Source organism: Hyperolius riggenbachi, chromosome 5 (assembly GCF_040937935.1).
Source record: "Hyperolius riggenbachi isolate aHypRig1 chromosome 5, aHypRig1.pri, whole genome shotgun sequence".
In the NCBI taxonomy this organism is placed as follows: domain Eukaryota; kingdom Metazoa; phylum Chordata; class Amphibia; order Anura; family Hyperoliidae; genus Hyperolius; species Hyperolius riggenbachi.
Genome location: NC_090650.1, coordinates 446,736,578 through 446,746,538, shown reverse-complemented (window position 1 = coordinate 446,746,538; position 9,961 = coordinate 446,736,578). Strand labels below are relative to the sequence as shown.

Here is a 9,961-nt window from a genome sequence, read left to right as displayed (position 1 = left end):
AAGCTATGTGTGAATCCCCGGGGTCCTGCCGGATCAAACACACCAGGATCTGACTAAGGTCTGAGAGCTATCACTGTGAAGTTTTCGCAACAACAGATAAAGAGCAAATGACAAGCAGGTCCTGATATACTGTGGACCATTCAAACGGCGCCGCCCAGAAGCCCAACCAATCAGGATGCAGGATCGGGCAGGCAGCTGTCAGCTGACACATCTCCTAAGAGCATAAGAGTGCCGGCGATCCGCTCGCCCACATCCCCAGACAGACCAGACCTCCCTGACAACGGCGGGAGGCTCGGGGATGCTGCAGCGGGAGCTGCTGCGCCACTATCCGCATCCATATCCAGCGTGACATCTTGCTAATGTAATGCTTTGTGAGTGTCACTGGAGGGATGGGATTCTATAAAATTCCCCCATAGCATTGCACTAGCTTTTTCAAATCACCAGTGCTTAGAAAAGGCTGCTGGTGGGTTTGAACCCTTACCAGATGATTGGAATCACCATTGGTTTACCCCGATAGACCTTCCTCATTACTTCCAGAACTTGCAGCCATGTCACTCTGTTGCAGCATCTCTCCATCACACATGCCTCCTCCTCTGCTACTTACATTCTACGTTGCACAACTGTCGTCAAGCCTGAAGCAAGCGGAGAGGCAATTCTCATATTTGCTTTGGACGCCCATTCTGGCACGGTTCACCAAACAAACATCTGACTTCTTTCTGCTAAGCCAAGTGGGAGGAGCTAGGGCTACCACAATCTATAAATGTTTAGCCCCACTCTATAGCACACAACCTGTAGGACGCTGTCCAGGTAAGCTCCTCCACTTCTTACATCAAATCAAAGATAGTCATTTTACTTTATTGGCAAGACCAAGATTCATAGAGGCATTGCCAAGAAATGAACGGGCATGGAAGGGGGTGGGGAGGGGGACAGTGGCTAAGCAGTCTGTGGACATTTGTAGGTTTACTGATCATTTATACTCCTCTAAGTCTGTGCCATGCTGTGCCATGCATACCAGCCCTCAGGGTCGGACTGGGACACTGGGGGCCCACCAAAGAAATTTCAACCTGGGGCCCACACATCCCATGATTGCGGTGAAAAAAGGGCGTGACCATGCACCGGAAGGTGGGCGTGGTCATGATGTATTATGGACAGGGCCAAATGTACATGATCTTAGCAGCATTGTAATTCAGAGACACTGCTGCCCAGCAAAACTTTGCATAGAGTCCCCTCCTTTAATATAAAGTAATGTCCTACTTTGCAGAGGTTGCGACCGCAGAGGTTGCGACCGCATCGGGGCCCTTGGTCCAAAGGGGCCCCGAAGGGCCCTCCCTCAACTGCAGTATTACCTCTCTATTGGTCCTGTGTTCATAATAATCACTTCTATAGATACTTTGAATAGTGGTAATCAGTAACAAGCTGCTCCCCATCCCCTTCTTGTACCTCTGACACTGTAGTTGCCATTGGCAGGGATTGCTATGTATAGAGTGCTTGGGGGTAATCATTAACAAGCTGCTCCCCATCCCCTTCTTGCACCTCTGACACTGTAGCTGCCATTGGCAGGGATTGCTATGTATAGAGTGCTTGGGGGTAATCAGTAACAAGCTGTTCCCATCCCCTTCTTGCACCTCTGACACTGTAGCTGCCATTGGCAGGGATTGCTATGTATAGAGTGCTTGGGGGTAATCAGTAACAAGCTGCTCCCCATCCCCTTCTTGCACCTCTGACACTGTAGTTGCCATTGGCAGGGATTGCTATGTATAGAGTGCTTGGGGGTAATCAGTAACAAGCTGCTCCCCATCCCCTTCTTGCACCTCTGACACTGTAGTTGCCATTGGCAGGGATTGCTATGTATAGAGTGCTTGGGGGTAATCAGTAACAAGCTCCTCCCATCCCCTTCTTGTACCTCTGACACTGTAGCTGCCATTGGCAGGGATTGCTATGTATAGAGTGCTTGGGGGTAATCAGTAACAAGCTGTTCCCCATCCCCTTCTTGTACCTCTGACACTGTAGCTGCCATTGGCAGGGATTGCTATGTATAGAGTGCTTGGGGGTAATCAGTAACAAGCTCCTCCCATCCCCTTCTTGTACCTCTGACACTGTAGCTGCCATTGGCAGGGATTGCTATGTATAGAGTGCTTGGGGGTAATCAGTAACAAGCTGTTCCCCATCCCCTTCTTGTACCTCTGACACTGTAGCTGCCATTGGCAGGGATTGCTATGTATAGAGTGCTTGGGGGTAATCAGTAACAAGCTCCTCCCATCCCCTTCTTGTACCTCTGACACTGTAGCTGCCATTGGCAGGGATTGCTATGTATAGAGTGCTTGGGGGTAATCAGTAACAAGCTCCTCCCATCCCCTTCTTGTACCTCTGACACTGTAGCTGCCATTGGCAGGGATTGCTATGTATAGAGTGCTTGGGGGTAATCAGTAACAAGCTGTTCCCCATCCCCTTCTTGCACCTCTGACACTGTAGTTGCCATTGGCAGGTTTTGGTGCGTCGTATCAATTGTTATGTATAGAGTGCTTGGGGGACCCCATTGTAAAATTTGCATCGAGGCCCACAGCTCCTTAGCTACGCCACTGATCTCAGCATGAAGAATTACAGCACTGAGAAGAGAATTTTTGTGCTGCAGGCAGCAATTGGAGCTCTGTCAGACAAGGAGGGGAGGGGCCCACCAGAGACCTGAAGGCGGGGCCCACCGAGGGAAAAAACTGTACTACTGTGGCCCAGTCCGACCCTGCCAGCCCTTCATTTATGTGTAATATCTGTGATCGCTTGATGGAGAATAAGTTTAAAGTATTTGGTGAGAACACTTCTGTATCCTCGCCTTGCAGAGCTGCAAGTACTGATCTTCTGTGTAGACTTTACTTCTCCTTTCACTCTAAACTACAAGATATTTTATAGCACTGGAATCTTCTGCAGCACATTACAGAGTACATAGTCATGTCACTGGCTGTCCTCAGAGGAGCTCACACTCCAATCCTACCATAGTCATAGTGTAATGTCCTACCATATTATTATTATGTATTTATACAGCACTGACATCTTCTGCAGCACTTTACAGAGTACATAGTCATGTCACTGACTGTCCTCAGAGGAGCTCACACTCTAATCCTACCATAGTCATAGTATAATGTCCTACCTTATTATTATTATGTATTTATATAGCACTGACATCTCCTGCAGCACATTACAGAGTACATAGTCATGTCACTGACTGTCCTCAGAGGAGCTCACACTCTAATCCTACCATAGTCATAGTATAATGTCCTACCTTATTATTATTATGTATTTATATAGCACTGACATCTCCTGCAGCACATTACAGAGTACATAGTCATGTCACTGACTGTCCTCAGAGCTCACACTCTAATCCTACCATAGTCATAGTCTAATGTCCTACCATATTATTATTATGTATTTATATAGCACTGACATCTCCTGCAGCACATTACAGAGTACATAGTCATGTCACTGACTGTCCTCAGAGCTCACACTCTAATCCTACCATAGTCATAGTCTAATGTCCTACCATATTATTATTATGTATTTATATAGCACTGACATCTCCTGCAGCACATTACAGAGTACATAGTCATGTCACTGACTGTCCTCAGAGGAGCTCACAATCTAATCCTACCATAGTCATAGTGTAATGTCCTACCATATTATTATTATGTATTTATATAGCACTGACATCTTCTGCAGCACATTACAGAGTACATAGTCATGTCACTGACTGTCCTCAGAGGAGCTCACAATCTAATCCTACCATAGTCATAGCCTAATGTCCTACCATATTATTATTATGTATTTATATAGCACTGACATCTTCTGCAGCACATTACAGAGTACATAGTCATGTCACTGACTGTCCTCAGAGGAGCTCACAATCTAATCCTACCATAGTCATAGTCTAATGTCCTACCATATTATTATTATGTATTTATATAGCACTGACATCTTCTGCAGCACATTACATAGTACATAGTCATTTCACTGACTGTCCTCAGAGGAGCTCACACTCTAATCCTACCATAGTCATAGTGTAATGTCCTACCATATTATTATTATGTATTTATATAGCACTGACATCTTCTGCAGCACATTACAGAGTACATAGTCATGTCACTGACTGTCCTCAGAGGAGCTCACACTCTAATCCTACCATAGTCATAGTCTAATGTCCTACCATATTATTATTATGTATTTATATAGCACTGACATCTTCTGCAGCACATTACAGAGTACATAGTCATGTCACTGACTGTCCTCAGAGGAGCTCACACTCTAATCCTACCATAGTCATAGTGTAATGTCCTACCATATTATTATTATGTATTTCTATAGCACTGCCATCTTCTGCAGCACATTACAGAGTACATAGTCATGTCACTGGCTGTCCTCAGAGGAGCTCACACTCTAATACTGCCATAGTCATAGTGTAATGTCCTACCATATTATTATTATGTATTTCTATAGCACTGACATCTCCTGCAGCACATTACAGAGTACATAGTCATGTCACTGACTGTCCCCAGGGGAGCTCACACTCTAATCCTACCATAGTCATAGTCTAATGTCCTACCATATTATTATTATGTATTTATATAGCACTGACATCTCCTGCAGCACATTACAGAGTACATAGTCATGTCACTGACTGCCCTCAGAGGAGCTCACACTCTAATCCTGCCATAGTCATAGTCTAATGTCCTACCATATTATTATGTATTTATATAGCACTGACATCTCCTGCAGCACATTACAGAGTACATAGTCATGTCACTGCTTGTCCTCAGAGGAGCTCACACTCTAATCCTACCATAGTCATAGTCTAATGTCCTACCATATTATTATGTATTTATATAGCACTGACATCTCCTGCAGCACATTACAGAGTACATAGTCATGTCACTGCTTGTCCTCAGAGGAGCTCACACTCTAATCCTACCATAGTCATAGTCTAATGGCCTACCATATTATTATTATTATGTATTTATATAGCACTGACATCTTCTGCAGCACATTACAGAGTACATAGTCATGTCACTGACTGTCCCCAGGGGAGCTCACACTCTAATCCTGCCATAGTCATAGTCTAATGTCCTACCATATTATTATTATGTATTTATATAGCACTGACATCTACTGCAGTACATTACAGAGTACATAGTCATGTCACTGACTGTCCTCAGAGGAGCTCACAGTCTAATCCTACCATAGTCATAGTCTAATGTCCTACCATATTATTATTATGTATTTATATAGCACTGACATCTCCTGCAGCACATTACAGAGTACATAGTCATGTCACTGACTGTCCTCAGAGGAGCTCACACTCTAATCCTACCATAGTCATAGTCTAATGTCCTACCATATTATTATTATGTATTTATATAGCACTGACATCTTCTGCAGCACATTACAGAGTACATAGTCATGTCACTGACTGTCCCCAGGGGAGCTCACACTCTAATCCTGCCATAGTCATAGTCTAATGTCCTACCATATTATTATTATGTATTTATATAGCACTGACATATTCTACAGCACTTTACAGGGTACATAGTCATGTCACTGACTGTCCTCAGAGGAGCTCACAATCTAATCCTACCATAGTCATAGTCTAATGTCCTACCATATTATTATTATGTATTTATATAGCACTGACATCTTCTGCAGCACATTACAGAGTACATAGTCATGTCACTGACTGTCCTCAGAGGAGCTCACAATCTAATCCTACCATAGTCATAGTCTAATGTCCTACCATATTATTATTATGTATTTATATAGCACTGACATCTTCTGCAGCACATTACAGAGTACATAGTCATGTCACTGACTGTCCTCAGAGGAGCTCACACTCTAATCCTACCATAGTTATAGTCTAATGTCCTACCATATTATTATTATGTATTTATACAGCACTGACATCTTCTGCAGCACATTACAGAGTACATAGTCATGTCACTGACTGTCCTCAGAGGAGCTCACACTCTAATCCTACTATAGTCATAGTACAATGTCCTACCATATTATTATTATGTATTTATATAGCACTGACATCTTCTGCAGCACTTTACAGAGTACACAGTCATGTTACTAACTGTCCTCAGAGCAGCTCACAATCTAATCCTACCATAGTCATAGTGTAATGTCCTACCATATTATTATTATGTATTTATATAGCACTGACATCTTCTGCAGCACTTTACAGAGTACATAGTCATGTCACTGACTGTCCTCAGAGGAGCTCACAATCTAATCCTACCATAGTCCTAGTGTAATGTCCTACCATATTATTATTATGTATTTATATAGCACTGACATCTTCTGCAGCACTTTACAGAGTACATAGTCATGTCACTGACTGTCCTCAGAGGAGCTCACACTCTAATCCTACCATAGTCATAGCCTAATGTCCTACCATAGTATTATTATGTATTTATATAGCACTGACATCTTCTGCAGCACATTACAGAGTACATAGTCATGTCACTGACTGTCCTCAGAGGAGCTCACACTCTAATCCTACCATAGTTATAGTCTAATGTCCTACCATATTATTATTATGTATTTATATAGCACTGACATCTTCTGCAGCACATTACAGAGTACATAGTCATGTCACTGACTGTCCTCAGAGGAGCTCACACTCTAATCCTACCATAGTCATAGTCTAATGTCCTACCATATTATTATTATGTATTTATATAGTACTGACACCTTCTGCAGCACATTACAGAGTACATAGTCATGTCACTGACTGTCCTCAGAGGAGCTCACACTCTAATCCTACCATAGTTACAGTGTAATGTCCTACCATATTATTAGTATGTATTTATATAGTACTGACACCTTCTGCAGCACATTACAGAGTACATAGTCAGGTCACTGACTGTCCCCAGAGGAGCTCCTGGGTAGATGAAGGTGAAGTCCGCTCAACCCTGATATATAGGAGCAGGGCAGGAACCAGGCAACTCATTTCCTAACGGTAGACAGTAAAAAGGTGAAGTTCCGCTCTATGCTCCAAAAATAGCAAAAATCTTTATTGGATACAGGTTATATAGCTCGAAGATTCGCTAACATGTTTCGGACACACTCTGGTCCTTAATCATAGCATGAATCTGAATGAAAACATAGAATTAAATACCTACAACCACCCCTTGCCTCACCCAATCAAATCTAGAGGACCGCCCACAGGAAGTCCACTATGTTGAGGGGAGGTCATAATACATAAAAACAATAATAAGAAAATGCAATACACACAATTAAGGAAAGAGGTGTAACAAAAACAACACGCAGCCAGATGTATAGATGTTAAAATACAATCAATATCAAAGTATACACATGGAAATCAAAAATATATGTATATGCAAAGGATATAAAGGATGTAGATAAAGGGAAAAAGGGAAAATTCAAAAACGATAGTAACATGGGAGGGGAGGGGCCTAGGTTAACTAAAAAATACGACTAAGGTCCCATCTGGAATTCGGGCCTTTCGGTATTCTCGTGTCTAACTAAAAATCCAGAAAGCTTCACGTGTAAGTAAACTTTTTGTAGGTTCCCCCCTCCAGGTGGTTTCGTGATGCGCTCGACTGCCTGAAATGAAAAGGATGACATGTTGCCTGCATGTGCCTGTCTGAAATGTCTTGCTACATTCGATATCTCTGATGTCAACCATCCGGCACCCCTATAGTGCTCGGCAATGTGTTCCCTTAAAGGGCGCGTAGTGCAACCCACATATTGAAGACCACATTCAAGGCACGAAACCACATACACTACATGTCTAATGCCACAATTAATATACTGCTTAAGGCGAAAAACCTTGCCACTCGAAAAGGAAGAAATTGTTTTCGTGGCTGTGTGCACAAAACAGTAGTTACATGTCCGTATGCCACACTTGAATGAGCCCACTGTAGTAAGCCAACATGGCTGTCTATTGTTAGTGGAAAAAAGGCTAGGAGAAAGGAAACCTCCTAAAGTGGGGGCCCGTCTACTTGCAAACTTAACTCCCTTGCCTATCACTTGGTCTATTTGTGGGTCCATGTGTAAAATAGGCAGCAGATCTTTAATCGTGGAAACCACATGCTTGTATTCCTCACTAAAAGCAGTGACAAATACTATATTATTCTGAGAGATGGTTTGGTCAAGTGTACCAGATTGAGTCTGTAACAACCGGTATCTGTCTTTACTGAGGGCAATTTGTCGTCCCCGTTTAATCATCCAGTTTGCGTAACCCCGCTCCCTAAGGCGAGATGCAACCATGTCACACTCAGTATTAAAAATCTCCAATGAGGAACAATTCCGATGCGCCCGAATAAATTAGCCGGCGGGAATGGCCCTCCTAGTATGGGACGGGTGACAGATAAAGACAGATACTGGTTGTTTCTAGACTCAATCTGGTACACTTGACCAAACCATCTCTTAGAATAATATAGTATTTGTCACTGCTTTTAGTGAGGAATACAAGCATGTGGTTTCCACGATTAAAGATCTGCTGCCTATTTTACGCATGGACCCACAAATAGACCAAGTGATAGGCAAGGGAGTTAAGTTTGCAAGTAGTCGGGCCCCCACTTTAGGAGGTCTCCTTTCTCCTAGCCTTTTTCCACTAACAATAGACAGCTATGTTGGCTTACTACAGTGGGCTCATTCAAGTGTGGCATACGGACATGTAACTACTGTTTTGTGCACAGAGACACAAAAACAATTTCTTCCTTTTCGAGTGGCAAGGTTTTTTGCCTTAAGCAGTATATTAATTGTGGCATTAGACATGTAGTGTATGCAGGGGAGGACTGGCCCAGGGGGACGGGGGGCAATTGCCCCCCGGGCCACCCAAATCTTAAGTAATTAGGGCTGGCCGCTGCTATACGCAGCGGCCGCAGACATACCACAGGTGACAGGTTCGCAGTGGGGATCGCAACCTCGCGCAATATTTCCCGGCAAGTTGAAGTATCCAATCAAAGAAGGGGCTGAGGTGGCCGGCCGTGGTGTGCCCTTGCCCCTTGTGCGTGGCTGCGCCTGCGGTGGATGTGAGCGGCACAAGGACACAAATAGCTTAGGTCCTCTCCGGCCTGGTGGGTTGACCCTGCTTGACTCCGCCCCCCGCCTGGAGGCATTGCCGCCCGCAACGTGCTGCTGTGCCTGCTGTGTCATCAGAGTGAGCTGTCTCACTCTTCAGCTTTCTGTGCTGGGGGGGCTGGGGGCCTGGAGCTGTGGCTACGAGTGGCTGGCTGGAGGAGTCGGACACAGTCCTCCCCGTGCTGCTGTGCCTGAGGTGTCGTCGAAGTGAGCTGTCTCACTCTTCAGCTTTCTGTGCTGGGGGGGGGCTGGGGGCCTGGAGCTGCGGCTACGAGTGGCTGGCTGGCTGGAGGAGTCAGACACTCTGGGGGCTGGGAGTCAGAGATGCCACCTATAGCTGCTTGCTGCTGTGGAGGAGGAGGTGTTGGACTGAGGAGACAGGAGGATAGAGGAGGTCGGGTCCAGGTTGCCAGAGGAGAAGGTGGTTTTTATAAATTTTGTTTCTGTACTTCTCCCTTCTTGTCACTGAGTTACTCACACTTTGCTGCCTGCCTGCTACTGCTGTCAAATTCAATTCTCTGCCCAGGCCAGTGCCCTCTGAGTTTTTTTTTGTGTGATAATCATCCCCATTCTGACCCTGGCCTGAGGGGGAACGTTTTTTCTTCTTGTGGTGTGATTGGCGGCAGGGGAGGGGGGAGGCAGGCAGTTAGGCACTGTCAAACACGTAGTTGGAGGGGGGGGGGGAGTAGGTGTCTGTCAAGTAGTTTGTATGGTGGGTGGGCAGGAGTGGGGTTAGGCATCACCAGGTAGGTGTGTGTGTGTGTGTGTGTGTGTGGGGGGGGTTGTTTAAAGGAGTTATCAGGCATTTTTAATGAAATAAGTGCTACTTACTCGGGGCTTCCTCCAGCCCCACGCTCCCAGCATGTCCCTC

General features: G+C 44.7%; 1 protein-coding gene across 1 annotated transcript in view; it reads left to right on the top strand.

Annotated features, from left to right (window-relative positions):
• Window positions 1-591: 591 nt before the first annotated feature.
• The window catches only part of LOC137519276 (fucolectin-like), a 116,727-nt gene continuing 107,357 nt past the window's right edge, over window positions 592-9,961 (top strand). Inside the window, exon 1 of the mRNA XM_068238186.1 lies at window positions 592-807. The gene's annotated coding sequence lies outside the window, so the exon portion shown is untranslated. The remainder of the gene's footprint in view (window positions 808-9,961) is intronic.